Source organism: Schistocerca serialis, chromosome 12, assembly GCF_023864345.2.
Source record: "Schistocerca serialis cubense isolate TAMUIC-IGC-003099 chromosome 12, iqSchSeri2.2, whole genome shotgun sequence".
NCBI classification, from domain to species: domain Eukaryota; kingdom Metazoa; phylum Arthropoda; class Insecta; order Orthoptera; family Acrididae; genus Schistocerca; species Schistocerca serialis.
Window position 1 is genome coordinate 16290036 of NC_064649.1, and position 18713 is coordinate 16308748.

At 44.1% G+C, this 18713-nt stretch overlaps 1 protein-coding gene and 2 pseudogenes across 1 annotated transcript in view; 2 read left to right on the forward strand and 1 right to left on the reverse strand.

Annotated features, from left to right (window-relative positions):
• The window catches only part of LOC126428355 (carbonic anhydrase 6-like), a 313905-nt gene that overhangs the window by 109682 nt on the left and 185510 nt on the right, over window positions 1-18713 (forward strand). The window lies entirely within an intron of this gene.
• On the reverse strand, window positions 619-736 carry LOC126428686 (5S ribosomal RNA; annotated as a pseudogene).
• On the forward strand, window positions 4966-5082 carry LOC126428601 (5S ribosomal RNA; annotated as a pseudogene).

Below are 18713 nucleotides of genomic sequence, written 5' to 3' on the forward strand. Positions count from 1 at the left end.
TTGCTGTGTGTTTCCATTCCATGATTAATGTGATTTGAAGAGAAGTAATAAAATGAGCTCTAACATGGAAAGTAAGCGTTTCCGGACACATGTCCACATAACATATTTTCTTTCTTTGTGTGTGAGGAATGTTTCCTGAAAGTTTGGCCGTACCTTTTCGTAACACCCTGTATTTTATATAGTAAATGTCACACTGTTTTAGTGAACAACAGCATAAGGAACGCAACTTCAACCGTTTTTTTCTGGTCTTAAATGCGTATTCGATACAGTAATACGACACGAAAGTATGACGCTTGTGGCCCCAGTATTGGAATTCCTCTTTGTTTATACACTTCGAATAACCGAGAAGTATGTGCTACGAAAAGCGTGCTTTCGTAATCCATTTCTGTTCGCTTTCATTGTGTGTCGATAATTGATAAAGCCACACACTCCGTTTTCAGGCCACGAGTGGCCTATTGGGACCATCCGACCGCCGTGTCATCCTCAGTGGAGGATGCGGATAGGAGGGGCGTGGGGTGAACACCCGGTCTTTATGATGGTTTTCTTTGACTAGAGCCGCTACTATTCACTCGAGTAGCTCCTCAATTGGCATCACGAGGCTGAGTGCACCCCGAAAAATGGCAACAGCGCATGGCGGCCTTGATGGTCACCCATCCAAGTGCCGACCACGCCCCACAGCGCTTAACTTCGGTGATCTCACGGGAACCGGTGTATCCACTGCGGCAAGGCCGTTGCCTAATTGATAAAGCCAGAACCCCAAAATCAGTTATTGATAGTTTAGAGCCACCGATTTGTATTCGTTGCATTTTCAAGTCAAATGAAAATTTTAAATGTTCAAGTTTGCAAGAAACTTTCCTTATTTCCTCTGGTGTCCCATAGATGTATGCAGAGATGATATAAGCAAGCCAGCTGTCATGTGAACAAAGATTCGTTAAATCACGAAGGAAAAGATTGTCAGGCACATTGTAGTTTACACATCTGCTTCGTTCTTAAATTGTACCTACCAAGTGACATTCAGTGTGGCAAATAACAGCAATTTACAGGGTAACATGACAACACAGTGGTTAATGTAATGATCTAAATAGCCTGGACTTACATAGGGAACTGTGCTGTAACAAATATGTATCCTTTAAGTGCTTATAATTTAACCACTGTAACAGGTGTTCCACGCATTTTACTGAAGACTTAATTAACTATTTGTAGTTATATTACTTTTATATTAAATTATCGCATTGTAAAACAGTAGTCCCCATTTTCAGGATATTTCTTGCCAGGACTTTCCAGTTACTTGGGAATAAGCAAACACTGAAAACCAAGTGCATTGCTCACCTCCAGAGAGCTCTTCGCGTTGGACTGATAGGAAATCTAAAGTCAAATCACAGAAATAAAACCATACTCTAAAACTTAACAGTTCATCAGAAGTATGTATAAGAAAATAGCGGTTAAATAAGTCCACTTACGAATGAAATGTGATTTGTTTAGACTACAATCAGAACGATTAGTACACCCGTAAGTGACGCAAGCCGGCATTTTTTATCAAAACAGTTCGCGACTACACGGAATAAAATCACCAAAAGCGAATGTTTTGGGGTAGATAACATGGCGGATCTTGACTTGGGTCGGCTTCAAGTTTGTGACGTCGTGACAACTCCTCTTATTTTTACCTCCATGAGCCTACAGGATACCACTGACAGATAGCCTGCGTGACGTCACGAAGTGGGTGCCGAGCCGCGGGGATCCCTCAGGCTTCCAGTGCGCTCTTCGTGCGTCATCTAAAGGCCTCTGATCGACATGTAGGAAGATTCCTGCTTGGTTCTGGCAGACATAGGGTCCAGCACCCAGTTACTGGTATCTTTAGATTTCTGCTTGCTATAGCGATCACTATAGCAAGCAGAAATCTAAAGATACCAGTAACTGAGTGCTGGACCCTATTTTTACCACAACCGAGGGACCTGAAGATGGCGTAGTAGATGGTCGAAACTGGTAGCCAAATAAAATAAGTTTGGAGATTAGAGGGCTGATAGGTGTTTGATTTGACACCCTGTAGCGAACAGCCGAGTCCCGCAATCATTTCTGAAAAGATGGACATGCAGAGACTTCTCTCGATTGGGTTTAAACTCCGGGGAATTTGGTGGCTAGTAGGGTACGGTAAACACACCCTGACGCTCTTCGAACGAGGCATGTACATTGCGAGGTGTGCGCCACGATGCATTGTCCTGCTGGTAGATGCCATCGTGCTGAGGAAAAAGCTAACTGCATGTAGGGTGGACATGGCTCCCAATGATAACTGCATACTTGCTCTGATCCATTGCGCCTCTCAGAATGACGAGATCACCCATCGTGTTGGATGGCACCATTTTGTCATGCACGTTATACTATAGCCGTGGTGTCACGTAAGCAGTTTACAGACTTAGCCGTTTCGGAAATGCTGTCACCCTTCCGAAAGCCAATAATCATGCCCTTTTTGGACGTCAGATGAATCGCTCCGTTTACGCTTTACGACGAGTGCAATGTTTTACACGTCCCTCCAACATGCTGTGTGTATCCTCCAGTGCTAGTGCTGCCAGCTGCCGTCTGTGGGTGACTATTGCACTTTGACGTCGAATGTAGCCGATGATCACATTTATGGAAAATTTGGAAATTCCTATGGAACCAAACTGCTGATGTCATCGGTCCCTAAGCTCACACGATTCCTAATCTAACGTAACTAACTTACACTAAGCACAACACAGACATCCATGCCCGAGGGAGAACTCGAACCTCAGACGGGGGCAGCCACTCGATCCGTGACAAGGCGCCTTGGACCGCGTGGCTACTCCACGCGGCCGCATTAATGTGACTGGACTTGGGGTAACAAATGAAATTAAAACATGACAGTATTGAAGAACAGCTAGAGGACGTATTACACATGCATTATTTTCTATGTGTTCCTTCCAATTTAAATTGCTCGTAATTGTAATTCCTTGGCATTTAGTTGAATTTATTGTTTTTAGATTAGACTGATTTATCGTGTAACCGAAGTTTAACGAATTCCTTTGACCATTCTTGTGGATAACCTCACTCTTTTCGTTATTTACAGTCAACTGCCAATTTTTTCACCATACAGATATCTTTTCTAAATCGTTCTGCGATTTGTTTCGATCTTTTGATGACTTTACTAGTCGATAAACAACAGCATCATCTGCAAACAACCTAAGACGGCTGCTCAGATTTTCTCCTAAATTTTTAATACAGATAAAGAACAGCAGAGAGCCTATAACACTACCTTGGGGAATGCCAGAAATAACTTCTATTTTACTCGATGACTTTCCGCCGAGTACTACGAACTGTGACCTCTCTGACAGGAAGTCATGAACCCTGTCACATAACTGAGACGATATCCCATAAGCACGCAGTTTCACTACAATCCGCTTGTGTGGTACAGAGTAAAAAGACTTGTGGAAATCTAAAATTACGGAATAAATTTGATATCCATTATCAATATCATTCAACACTTCGTGTGACTAAAGAGCTAGCTGTGTTTCACAGGAACGATGTTTTCTAAATCCGTATTGACTGTGTGTCAATAGATAGTTCTCTTCGAGGTAATTCATAATGTTCGAACGCAATATATGTTCCAAAATTCTGCTGCATATCGACGTTAATGATATAGGCCAGTAATTTAGTGGATTATTCCTACTACCTTTCTTGAATATTGGTGTGACCTGTGTGTGCAACTTTCCAATTTTTGGGTAAGGATCTTTCGTCGAGCGAACGGTTGTATATGCTTACCAGATAGGATTAACGCAGTACATCGAAAAAGTTCAGAGAAGAGCCGCACGTTTTGTATTATCGAGAAATAGTGGAGAAGGTGTTACGCACATGATATAGCATTTGGGGTGGATATCATTAAACCATTGCGGCTGAATCTTCTCACGAAATTTCAGTCACCAACTTTCTCCTCCGAATGCGAAAATATTTTGTTGACGCCGACGTACATAGGGCGAAACGATCATCCTAATGAAATAAGGGAAATCAGAGCTCGCACGGAAAGACACAGGTGTTCGATTTTTTCGCACGCCGTACGAGACCGGAATAATAGAGAATTATTGTGAAGGTGGTTCGATGAACTCTCTGCCAGGCACTTAAATGTGATTTGCAGAGTGTCCATGTAGATGTAGATGTAGATCCCACACCGCGCAGCAGTACTCTAAAAGAGGACGGACAAGCGTAGTGTAGGCAGTCTCTTTAGTAGACCAGTTGCGTTTTGTAAGTGGTCTCCTAATATATCATCTATTATACTGCGACGCCAACTAAAGTAAGGTTTTGGAAGTCTAGTTTCTGTAACCATAGTGTTTCAGCCAAATATGAACCCAGTTATAACAATTTTAATTATTTTAATTACTTTTTTTCCAGATTTTGTATTGCGGGATCGCTGAATTCATTCTAAGTGGTCAAAATAGTTCATTCTCAATTCCCCAAATGCATTTTTACCAAACACGAAGTTCGTTTTTCATGTTACGATAATTTAAAAGTACATGTCTGAAAGAAGAAGCTATTCTTTCATACCAAGTTTTTTCGCACTACGCTGCCTACCACCAGAATGTGGTTTTTAATATCCTCTGAGACATATATTTCTCCTATTTCAATCAATGTTTGCCCTAAATCTAGAAAGCCTATATACTGCTAAATGGCCTCAAGTCCAAACAAACATTTCCACACACTTGTCAGCCACTACGTCTTTGTCCTCTTTAAAAAAAATTATGAGGTGACGAAACTGCTGATCAAACTTACAAACATTCCGTAATATACTCGCGGTTCCCGAATGAGTGTTTAGTAACTTTTTACGCAATTTGCATTGCGAGACACATACCGATTTTTTTTAAGCTGTCTCATAGACACACGAAAACTTTTCCCATGGGCTCTGTTTCGTGACTCGTATATATCCCGTCAATTCTTAATTTCTCTTCACTCTCCTTTAAGTTTGGCAACGGCCTTGCCGCAGTGGATACACCGGTTCCCGTGAGATCACCGAAGTTAAGCGCTGTTGGGCGTGGCCGGCGGTTGGATGGGTGACCATCCAACCGCCATGCGCTGTTGCCATTTTTCGGGGTACACTCAGCGTCGTGATGCCAATTGAGGAGCTACTCGACCGAATAGTAGCGGCTTCGGTCAAGAACACCGTCATAACGACCGGGATAGGGGTGTGCTGACCCCACGCCCCTCCGCTTCCTCCACGGAGGATGACACGGCGGTCGGATGGTCCCGATATGCCACTCGTGGCCTGAAGACGGAGTGAGTGCTCCTTTAAGTTTGGTTTGTTAATTTTGCTGCTCTCACCCGTAAGATAGCTTAACTGTAGGGAAACTCCACACGCAAGCATGTACGTTGCTATTCTGCAATCGCTCTGGACTGACAACGCAAACTGTTGTCAGGTGCAGGAGGTCATGTGAAGCTTGCCAAGCTTGCGGAAACCCAAGCTGACCTGCTTTGACTATTGCGCTTCAGTAACTTGTTCTCTTTGTGTCTCCGATGCGGCAGGTTGAGCTGCTTTAACGGTTGCAGCCCTGATAGGGGCAGGCAGGCTGGAAGGAGGATTCGTGCACCTCTGGCTTCAACGAGCATGTTATCTCTGCATCTGTAATCTGCAAGCCTCTGTGAAGTGGTAGCGGCTCGGGGCTGGGAAGTTATGTGAAGAGATAGCGGCAAAGAAAAATATACCATTATTTACGCACGCTTATCTTAGTAATTCAAATTATCAATTTATAAGTGAAGAGGTAACAGGTAAGGACAATATACCATTATTTACACACGCTTATCTTAGCAATTAAAATTATCAATTTCATATACACCAAACCAGTCCTTCGGTCCGTTAAGATTGCGAACTGTAAATCGCCTCTCTATCTCTCTCTTCTTTGGTATTAAAGTGTTTTGATTTTAATGCAAGATGTGGTCGGAATTGTTTGGAAAAAGGAAAATGATATTTAGTACACTGTTGGAGTGTCGTATATTCTGCACGCTTTTAAATGTGGCCTACATTTACGCCGACGATAATCAAAGTTGCTACGCAGGCAAAAATTTTAGTAAAAATTGGTACACTTTTCCTTCCAATGGTTTAATTATGTTATCCAAACTCTCGGCTAGATCAAAAATAATCAGAAGTAGGATGTAACTTTACTGTTATTGCACGATAAATCAATTGCTGCGAAGAAAGAGCCTGTATAACCATCTACATAGCGTAAGGATTTTGTACTCAAGATAAATAATTTCATTTATATCACAGTGGTTTCAGTTTGCTGAAGTATTTACTTGACAGAAATAAATTTGATTGCAAACTCAAAGATATCGTGAAGCAAACCTAACTGCAGTTAAATGGTTCAAATGGCTCTGAGCACTATGGGACTTAACATCTGAGGTCATGAGTCCCCAAGACTTAAAACTACTTAAACCTAACTAACCTAAGGGCATCACAGACATCCATGCCCGAGGCAAGATTTGAACCTGCGATCGTAGCAGCTGCACCGTTCCGGAGAGAAGCGCCTAGAACCGCTCGGCCACTGCGGCCGGCTAACTGCAGTTAAATTTATCTGTGCAATTCCGTACAGATTCTGATAAAACGAACTTTGAAAATATCAATGCTTGATAATTATTATCAATATTCAAAGTAATTATTACGTTAACTTGAGGGTGAAGCCCAATATTTAATATTTTAATTTGATTCCACATGATGGCCGCCTGTGCGCTATTATGTCAACAACAAAAAGCCAGATGAGCAGTCTTCTACAAAACTTACTCTAAATAATTATTTTCGCTTAAATATTTCCACAGCGAGGGAAGGGTTTTCAATAAGAACAAGAGAAATTGACTTTTTAACATATACTGTAACAGAAAATAAGTACATTAAATACTTAGTGCGTCACAACAGCTACGTAACTTAAACAACTAGAGAGACGAAATTTGGATTAGACCTTTGAACCAATTCTTTTTTACATTAATGAGACGGGATTTACATGGTTACAAAGAATGTCTTTATATTGTACAGTTATTCTTTGATACTAAAATACATATTTTATTAATGTTTTGAACACAAAAAATATCATAATAACGCTGTAAGTTGTATAATTACCTGTCGTGTTAGCTACGGTTTTTATTGACAGAAATACACTCACTTTTGTTCTTTCTTTACACTTGACATTTACACGTCTGCTATAGGTTAGGTTTAATTTTTATTGGGCTTTTCCAGGAGATGTCACAACTTGTCGGTAATTTCTTCAATGAATGGTTGTGTTTTTATTAACTGGTCTAGAAGTTTCCTCTGAACTGAATGTTTCACTAAAGAAGGAAGTCTCTCTTCTGAAATTGCATTCCTTGGTTTTGGTTTTATAGGTCATATGCTCCAGGCAAGAAAAGCTTCGTTCCATCGCTACTGTAGTAGAAGAGATGGACAGAATAAGTCACAATAGTTTATAAGTACCTGTAAAAAATGTCATTATTTTGCGAAGGATGTTAAATACATTCAGTTCTTCCCGAATTTCCAAATGCGTTAGCTCTCGTTCACCTTCTTCTCGCTCTTAGAAACCTCATCTGTGTTGCTAGTGTGAGACTTTCTTGGCGTTTACTTATAAACCGGGATTAATTTCCGTTAAAATTTCAATCTTCTCCTATCCTCGTTTTATTTTTTAGAGGTGGTTGTTCTGGGTACTGATTTCTCAGGATCTATGCACCCAAATTGCGCGAAAATGTAATCACATGTCAGTTCTAGTATAATATATTTGTCCAATGAATATCCGTTTATCATCTGCATTTCTACTTGGTGTATCAATTTTAATGGCCAGTAATATATATAGGCGACTAAATGTGCAGCTGTTGAGCAGCTGGCCACGCAGATGACCCAAGGGGCTGCAACGGGCTCCAGTAGCAGGCGCCTGGTTCGTGCACCCATGCTGAGTGCTGTTCATTGGCGAGGAAGGCAGGAATTTGCTTGCCAGTACCGGAACCGGACGACCACCGAGTGGCAAAAGGTCGACTTTTGAGATGAATCAAGTGTTCTTGCTGCATTGGCGTTAAACCTCTGCCACAATCGTCAGGAGTGTCCACACTACAGGTGGGAGGCTTTGGGTTTGGGGAATGTTTTTGTGGCATTCCCTGATTGATATCGTCGGTCTGGAAGGCACAGTGGACCAACACAAGTATACATCTATCCTTGGGGACCACGTCCACAACTACATGCAGTTTACTTTTCCTCTGCATAATGGCATCTACCAGCAGGACAACGCAACGTGCCACACACCTCATGCGTGGTTCGAAGAGCACCAGGGTGAGTTTACCGTACTCTCCTGAGCACCAAACTCCACGAATTTAAACCCAGTGGAGAATCTCTGGGACCACCTCGACTGGCCTGTGAAACCTTCCCGTCTCCACTATATCCCTTTTGTTACACAACCTTCCCTTCTACAGTAACCTATGAAACCTTTCCTTAGGATTTCTGTTGTTGTTGTTGTCGTCTTCAGTCCTGAGACTGGTTTGGTGCAGCTCTCCATGGTACTCTATCCTATGCAAGTTTTTTCATCTCCCAGTACGTACTGCAGCCTACATCCCTCTGAATCTGCTTAGTGTATTCATCTCTTGGTCTCCCTCTACGATTTTTACCCTCCACGCTGCCCTCCAATACTAAATTGGTGATCCCTTGATGCCTCAGAACATGTCCTACCAACCGATCCCTTCTTCTAGTCAAGTTGTGCCACAAACTCCTCTTCTCCCCAATTCTATTTAGTACCTCTTAGGATTTCTATCTCTTGCTTAATAACAACAAATGAAATCTCCCCTTTGAAATTTATTCTCTTTCTCTATCTTGCCATACAAATTTAATTGCTGCTTATTAAAAGTGATTTTCTGATTATTTCGACGAAACATAGAATGTGTCGTCGTCGTGTGGCCCTCAGTCGTTATCTGCAATAACCCAAAACTGTTCCCTACCGTTTTTGCTGTTACTGGATCGCCATCTGACTGCTACATCGAACTGCAACATGAATATACTTACTCTGTTTTACTATACTCTATTAACTGCTGGTGGGCTGTCATAATAAGTAGTTGTATTTATTACCAAAGCTGACGTTATTCTTTAATAGCAAAGCTGACGTTATTCTTTAATTAATTTGACTCAATTTACGTAATTCATTGTTACACTTTTTCTTGACAACAATAAAATTTTTGCAAACTTTTAGGTTGATGGTTTCTCGGATGGATTATAATCAGTAATGAAACATTGCTGGCAAAAATTAATTATATTCTGAAAACGTTTCTTCAAATATTTACTGCTGGTAATGAAATGATTTTTAAAAAATGGTTCAAATGGCCCTGAGCACTATGGGACTTAACTTCTGAGGTCATCAGTCCCCTAGCACTTAGAACTACTTAAACCTAACTAACCTAAGAACATCACACACATCCATGCCCGAGGTAGGATTCGAACCTGCGACCATAGGGGTCGCGCGGTTCCAGTCTGTAGCGCCTAGAACCGCTCGGCCACTTCGGCCGGCCTCGGATTAGGGAACGATGGGGAAGGATAATGGCCGTGCCCTTTCAAAGGAACCATCCCAGCATTTGCTTGGAGCGATTTAGGGAAATCACGGAAAACATAAATCAGGATGACCGGACGCGGGATTGAACCGTCGTCCTCCCGAATGCGGCGCCAGTGTGCTAACCACTGCGCCACCTCGCTCAGTTTTTTCACAAGTGGTCACGTTAATGTTACTCGACCATAAGCCGTCCTTTGCTTTCTGGAGTCGAGGTGTGCGGGAGAAACTTTGCACGCAATTTTCTGTTCTTCAAAACATCTTGGAGAATCTCTCGAATACCTGATGTGAAAGTGTTGGTCCACTGTGGTTTGTAACGCAGCAACTTTGACACAGTATGAGCGTACGTCCATTGCCTAACCCCACGTCTGTTGTTTGCAGTTGTTAGCTTAAGTTGCACAGTAGTTCAGTGCGCTGCCGTCGCTTACAGGCGAGGAATAAACTTAGTGTCGGAACTATTCGGACGAACGGTGTAGATGTGTGTTTCAGTTCGCGCCAGTTTTCTGTCCCCCCTGTCGGTTCCTTATCGTAGAATGTTTTCCGTTGTGGGACGAGATCCAGTCCTGGATGCAAGTAACAGAAACCTCTGGCGATGCAGTGCGATAGCTCCTTATCTCGGCAGTTCTGCAGACTACTTTTAAGCTTCAACACACATTTTTAACGCAGCTGTGTGAACTGGCTGCAAACACTAAGCGATATCCACCCTCTCTGCCAAAATCGTGGTATATTTTGTAATTGTCCTAGTTGTTAACCAATGCGCCCGTCCATCACAGCTGGGGAGAAAAGTCTTGAAATACACTCCTGGAAATGGAAAAAAGAACACATTGACACCGGTGTGTCAGACCCACCATACTTGCTCCGGACACTGCGAGAGGGTTGTACAAGCAATGATCACACGCACGGCACAGCGGACACACCAGGAACCGCGGTGTTGGCCGTCGAATGGCGCTAGCTGCGCAGCATTTGTGCACCGCCGCCGTCAGTGTCAGCCAGTTTGCCGTGGCATACGGAGCTCCATCGCAGTCTCTAACACTGGTAGCATGCCGCGACAGCGTGGACGTGAACCGTATGTGCAGTTGACGGACTTTGAGCGAGGGCGTATAGTGGGCATGCGGGAGGCCGGGTGGACGTACCGCCGAATTGCTCAACACGTGGGGCGTGAGGTCTCCACAGTACATCGATGTTGTCGCCAGTGGTCGGCGGAAGGTGCACGTGCCCGTCGACCTGGGACCGCACCGCAGCGACGCACGGATGCACGCCAAGACCGTAGGATCCTACGCAGTGCCGTAGGGGACCGCACCGCCACTTCCCAGCAAATTAGGGACACTGTTGCTCCTGGGGTATCGGCGAGGACCATTCGCAACCGTCTCCATGAAGCTGGGCTACGGTCCCGCACACCGTTAGGCCGTCTTCCGCTCACGCCACAACATCGTGCAGCCCGCCTCCAGTAGTGTCGCGACAGGCGTGAATGGAGGGACGAATGGAGACGTGTCGTCTTCAGCGATGAGAGTCGCTTCTGCCTTGGTGCCAATGATGGTCGTATGCGTGTTTGGCGCCGTGCAGGTGAGCGCCACAATCAGGACTGCATACGACCGAGGCACACAGGGCCAACACCCGGCATCATGGTGTGGGGAGCGATCTCCTACACTGGCCGTACACCACTGGTGATCGTCGAGGGGACACTGAATAGTGCACGGTACATCCAAACCGTCATCGAACCAATCGTTCTACCATTCCTAGACCGGCAAGGGAACTTGCTGTTCCAACAGGACAATGCACGTCCGCATGTATCCCGTGACACCCAACGTGCTCTAGAAGGTGTAAGTCAACTACCCTGGCCAGCAAGATCTCCGGATCTGTCCCCCATTGAGCATGTTTGGGACTGGATGAAGCGTCGTCTCACGTGGTCTGCACGTCCAGCACGAACGCTGGTCCAACTGAGGCGCCAGGTGGAAATGGCATGGCAAGCCGTTCCACAGGACTACATCCAGCATCTCTACGATCGTCTCCATGGGAGAACAGCAGCCTGCATTGCTGCGAAAGGTGGATATACACTGTACTAGTGCCGACATTGTGCATGCTCTGTTGCCTGTGTCTATGTGCCTGTGGTTCTGTCAGTGTGATCATGTGATGTATCTGACCCCAGGAATGTGTCAATAAAGTTTCCCCTTCCTGGGACAATGAATTCACGGTGTTCTTGTTTCAATTTCCAGGAGTGTAACTTGGCTACGCTACTACTTAGTTACTAAAGACTCTGACGGTTAGAGGGAAACACTAGACTAACACTGCCTCTATTTACGAATTGCACATACGATGTATGAACTGCCGGCCGGGGTGGCCGAGCGGTTCTAGGCGCTACAGTCTGGAACCGCACGACCGCTACTGTCGCAGGTTCGAATCCTGCCTCGGGCATGGATATGTGTGATGTCCTTAGGTTAGCTAGATTTAAGTAGTTCTAAGTTCTAGAGGACTGATGACCTCAGATGTTAAGTCCCATAGTGCTCAGAGCCATTTTCACAACATATTACCAGGAATCTAACTGTTTCCATTCGAAGATTTTTCAGTCTGTTTTAGGATAATTATTTTTCTGAACTAAATAAAAATACAAACATATCTTCTGTGTAAAAATTTCTAGAGTCCCTAGTTGAAACACATAAAATGGAAAAATCCGTTTACAAGATCAATAGTTTCCGGTTCCGTTACTGCTCTCTGCTGGCAGTATTATTTTTATTACACGAATGGATCATAGGAGTGCTGAATGCTTACTTTAAAGTGTGCGACCTATTCTTAAAGTAATTTTATCGTGACCGTCCGTACGTGAGCAATTCATACTAATATTATAAACACGAAAGCAACTCGGTCTGTTACGCTTTCACGAGTAAGCCACTGAACCGATTTTGACGAAATTTGGTGGGGAGGTAGCTTGAACGGTTGAGGAAGAACTTAGGCTACTGCAGATAATGCATAGCACAAGATATTTTTTGATTTGAAGAATATAACGTGAAGTATGGATCAATAATTAGTCTTTGAAAAGGCTATGTACTATTTGACTTTTGAACTTTATCATATTTGTGAAAATCTACATCTACATCTGCATCCATACTCCGCGAGTCACTTGACGGTGTGTGGCGGAGGTACCTTGAGTATCTCTATCGGTTCTCCCTTCTATTCCAGTCCCGTATTGTTCGTGGAAAGAAAGATTGTCGGTATGCCTCTGTGTGGGCTCTAATCTCTCTGATTTTATCCTCATGGTCTCTTCGCGAGATATACGTAGGAGGGAGCAATATACTGCTTGACTCTTCGGTGAAGGTATTTTCTCGAAACTTCAACAAAAGCCCGTACCGAACTACTGAGCGTCTCTCCTGCAGAGTCTTCCACTGGAGTTTATCTATCATCTCCGTAACGCTTTCGCGATTACCAAATGATCCTGTAACGAAGCGCGCTGCTCTCCGTTGGATCTTCTCTATTCTTCTATCAACCCTATCTGGTACGGATCCCGTACCGGTGAGTAGTATTCAAGCAGAGAGCGAACAAGTGTACTGTAACCTACTTTCTTTGTTTTCCGAGTGCATTTCCTTAGGATTCTTCCAATGAATCTCAGTCTGGTGTCTGCTTTACCGACGATTAATTTTATATGGTCATTCCATTTTAAATCACTCCTAATGCCTACTCCCAGATAATTTATGGAATTAACTGCTTCCAGTTGCTGACCTGCTACATTGTAGCTAAATGTTTTTATTATTGGTATGTTCTTCATAAAACAATTCAAGGTAATGAACGCAATGCTTATACAGACATCTACGTGTTTAACCTATACTTCCATACAAATAACAGTTACAAAGCCGTCGCATTTTAGACGCTGAACGTAATGTATCTCTTGCAGCTTTCAAGTCGCTCTGAGACTCACAAAGACGGCGTCATTTAAAGGCTGTACGACAAACAGAAAGTCGTAGCTTTACATGTGGAACGTGCGAGGTTTTTGGTGAGGATGAATTTGTTTATTATTCATCAACTGGCTATGTTAATCATAAGTTAGTTATCTTAGGGGATGGCTAAACAATGTAGGCGTCACAGTGCATTGAGACGAAAGGATGAAACTGTTACTCTGTGTTGCTCTGGTGGTAAAATCTCACATACAGTACTAGGTGAGCACGTGTACTAGTTTACTGAGACGAGGTATTTGTTAAGTATAATTAGAAAATATAATGCTTGCTTTCAATTTAGACACGCAGAAAAATAAGAGAAAAACATTTATTATGTACGTACGTACTGCCACTGAATACATTTCTATACTTCTCTACGCCACTATATATACACACATTTATAAATATTAGTAGCCTGATTACCCGCCATCACTTATCATAACAAAACTACTGATATGCGAACGCAGTTGCAGGTAACAGCTATTAAGGAATATTCGTACATTCCAACTGGAAAGCAGGAAATTTCTGGACAGATTTTAGCTGCATAGTACACACCGCATTCTACGAGGGTGTCGAATGAAAACCTTAAATTTTTTTTTTAAATATTACTTACTGTGCAGAAGTGGTACAAAGCTGTATCACTTTTCAACAGAATCTCCCCCACGCTCAATGCAAGTCCTCCAGCGCCTACAAAGTGCATAAATTCCTTTAGAAAAAAATTCTTTTGGTAATCCGCGCAACCACTCATGCACCGCGTGGCGTACCTCTTCATCAGAACACAACTTCTTTCCTCCCATTGCGTCTCTCAGTGGTTCAAACATATGAAAATCACTTGGGGCAAGGTCTGGTGAGTATGGTGGATGAGGAAGACACTCAAAATGCAGGTCTGTGATTGTTGCAACTGTTGTACGGGCAGTGTGGGGCCTTGCATTGTCATGTTGCACCTGCTGACAGCAATCCATGTCGCTTTGATTTGATTGCAGGCCGCAGATGATTTTTTTAGGGGATCTGTGTATGATACATTGGTGACAGCGGTCCCTCTAGGCATGTAATGCTCCAAAATGACGCCCTTTTCGTCCCAAAAGAGAGTCAGCATAACCTTCCCTGCTCACGGTTCTGTTCGAAACTTCTTTGGTTTTGGTGACGAGGAATGGCGCCATTCCTTGCTCGCTCTCTTCGTTTCCGGTTGGTGGAAGTGAACCCAGGTTTTGTCCCCGGTAACGATTGTTGCAAGCAAGCCATGACCTCGTTCAAAGCGCCGTAGAAGTTCTTCACAAGCATCAACACGTCGTTCTCTCATTTCAGGAGGTAGATGCCGCGGCACTCATCTTGCAGACATTTTGTAAAACTGTAGCACATCATGCACAATGTGGTGTGCTGACCCGTGACTAATCTGTAAACGTTCTGCAATGTCATTCAGTGTCACTCGGCGGTTTTCCTTCACTATGGCTTCAACTGCTACAATTTTCTGTGGAGTCACAACTCGTTGAGCCTCACCTGGACGAGGACCATCTTCCACTCAAGTCACACCATCTGCGAACTTCCTACTCCATTCGTAGACTTGCTGCTGTGACAACCATGCATCACCGCGCGGAAACTTCATTCGTCGATGAATTTCAATAGGTTTCACACTTTCACTAGGCAAAAACCGATTAACAGAACGCTGTTCTTCCCTGGTGCAAGTCGCGGCCATCTTTATACTGATACTGCGACAGAATGTGTGCATCTGCACTATGCTGCCCCTACAGGCCATTCTGCACGCTTTTTGTAGCACGCTTACCAACTTACAGGATAACGGCACGAAATTTCGATTTGTTATTACAAATTTGAGGTTTCCATTTGACTCATCCTCGTCGTATAGTGACTGGTTCAAAAAATATTCAAATGTGTGAATCCTTATGGGACTTAACTGCTAAGGTCATCAGTCCCCAAAGCTTACACACTACTTAACCTAAATTATCCTAAGGACAAACACACACACACACCCATACCCGCGGGAGGACTCGAACCTAGTCGAACCTCCGCCGGGATCATATAATGACTGGTACCCTTTAAGAAAGCGAGAAAGGTTACAGGAAACGTTCGGTGGAACGAATAGTCTCATGACCACACAATACGGACCGAGAGTAAACGAGTGTCGTTAGGACACGCTTAAGGGAAAATTGCGGACCGTGTGGTAGATGAAGTGAAAGAATTCTGCTTTCGTAGAGCAAAGTTACAATACGACGGGCAATGCAATGTGGATCTAAATGTAAATGTCGTGTGCCTAGGGCCGCCCGTCGGGTAGACCATTCGCCGGGTGCAAGTCTTTCGATTGCGCGTCGATGGGTATGAGATGATGATGATTAGGACAACACAACACGACACCCTGAGCGGAAAACATCTGCGACCCAGCCGGGAATCGAACCCTGGCCCTTAGGATTGACATTCTTTTTTTTTCATTTTGTTCGCTTTAGTTCGTTGCATCTGCTCGGGGCGGACGTCGTAAGACATCCTTTTAAGTTCGTTGTTGATCTCTAAACTCAGTTTTTTTATTACAGAGGGCATGTTACCCACTGACCGAACACGCTGAGCTACCGTGCCGGCGAACATTCTGTCGCGCGGACCGCAGCTACCGGGGGCGGACGATGCAAGGTGGATATAACCGGCAGACTGACACAGGGAAAGAGGGCGTTCCTCGCGGAAGGAAGTCTACAATATTAGTATCGAATGTGTTCCCACGCAGGCCACAAGGCTCGTAAGGACTTCTTGTAGCAGGTCGTTACATAACTGCTCCAGCTACGGCAAGAAAGGAAGAATGAATTGGTGGTTGGTGTTAATAACGACCATCTTCCTTTACCTCCCCTGCATTACGGCAGACGACGTGTCACTGAGCACATCTGTTCTGTGCATGCAGTACACGTGAGGCGCCTAGTTGTTTCCACTGCACTGTGTGGAATACGAAGGTTCTGTTATAGTTCACTAACCTGCTGTCTTCAAGTTGATGTCCACAGCGCAGAAAACAGAACGCAGGTCGTAGGATCTGTATCTTGAGGCTGAAACTGACTTTTAGCGAGGTGCTGTTCTGAAATCATGTTATCACTTCTTTGGGATGCCACTCGCGTATTTTAATATAGCCACACGAGAAGACTACACGATCTTAATACAACACCTTCTGATACAGCAAAGTACATGATCAAACAGAATGTTTACGAAAATGTATCTATACACTAAAGTATTTTTATGGAGTGTAGCCACGTATGGAAGTGAAAAAAAATGGTTCAAATGGCTCTGAGCACTATGGGACTCAACTGCTGTGGTCATAAGTCCCCTAGAACTTAGAACTACTTAAACCTAACTAACCTAAGGACATCACACACATCCATGCCCGAGGCAGGATTCGAACCTGCGACCGTAGCGGTCGTGCGGTTCCAGACTGTAGCGCCTTTAACCGCTCGGCCACTTTGGCCGGCTATGGAAGTGAAACATGGACGATAAATAGTTTAGGCAAGAAGAGAATAGAAGCTTTCGAAATGTGGTGCTAGAGAAAAATGCTGAAGATTAGATGGGTAGATCACATAACTAATGAGAAGGTATTGAATAGAATTGGGGAGAAGAGGAGTTTGTGGCACAACTTGACTAGAAGAAGGGATAGGTTGGTAGGATCAAGGGATCACCAATTTAATACTGGAGGGCAGCGTGGAGGGTAAAAATCGTAGAGGGAGACCAAGAGATGAATACACTAAGCAGATTCAGAAGGATGTAGGTTGCAGTAGGTACTGGGAGATGAAGAAGCTTGCACAGGATAGAGTAGCATGGAGAGCTGCATCAAACCAGTCTCAGGACTGAAGGCCACAACAACAATAACATCTTTACACTATTCGTGGCACGTGTCTGTGCCTCATGACTACCGGAGTGAGTCTTTTAATGCTGAATACTGGCAAGCACATCCTACGATAGACAACATGAGTGTACACCTCGACTCCAGAGCGACGAACTTAAATAAAAATTGGACCCCGGCGGGGTCAGGGATTTTCTCTGCCTCGTGATGACTGGGTGTTGTGTGCTGTCCTTAGGATAGTTAGGTTTAAGTAGTTCTGAGTTCTAGGGGACTGATGACCATAGATGACCATAGTGCTCAGAGCCATTTGAGCCAGCCAAAAATTGGAAACACATCCTACGACAGACAACATGTCTGTTCTTCTCGACTGCCAAATCCAGAGTGACGAACAGCCCGAAACACTTCGCGCGCCATACCAGAAAAGGTGTGACCCGAAAGCTTCCGAAGTGCTTCGTCTGCAATTTCGACAGTCTTTTGCTTTGAATATAAATTGTTTTTAATAATTCTAAAATGACTGACTGATAGTCATCTGTTGAGAGATATTTATGTTAAAAAGTGAAGTCATTCCAATGAGTAGTTTGACTAATAATAACAACTATACTTTAACGTTTTGGCGCCCTAGTTCCGAGCACAGCAGCCAATCACAGAGCAGTAGCATTCTGCAGGCGGTCTTTCTCACGGGAATGGTACCGAATCTAACATCTGTCGCAGGTACCTCACACCACATTTCGTCATCTATGTACTTCTTGCATCTCCACTGCTCTGGGAACAGCTTCTTGGACCCTAATATGATGGCTGACTAAGCTAGAAATATTACACAGTGCAGTTGACAGCTGTTTGCATGTTCGTTGGTGCGTGTGGAAGTGCCGTTAATACGTCCACCCAATGCATACCACACACGCTCGATGGAATTTAAGTTAGGGAAACGGGGAGGCCAGTCCATTCGCAGAATATCCTCTGCTTCCAAGACATCCTCCGCCTGCACTCTTTGATGAGGTCGAGCGCTGTCGTCCATAAAAATGAAGTCACGCCCGAATGCACCCCTGGCAAGACGTTCATGGCGAAGGAGCTGACCGGGAGTGTGCACTGTGTTCACAGATTTGGAGGTTAAATGAAATGTGATTAAATGGGCACCCTAGCTGCATGTCAATGGGGACATTTTGAAAATGTGTGCCTCGACCGGGACTCGAATTCGGGATATCCTGGTTACATGGCAGACGCTCTATCCATCTCAGCCACCGAGGGCACAGAGGATAGTGCGCCTGCAGGGACTTATCCCTTGCACGCTCCCCGTGAGACCCACATTCCCAACATGTCCACACCACTACATTAGTAGTACGCCTAATAGATATTTGCCCATCACGAAATACCCTCAGACGTCACGAAGAATATAATAATTCCAATCCCAAAGAAAGC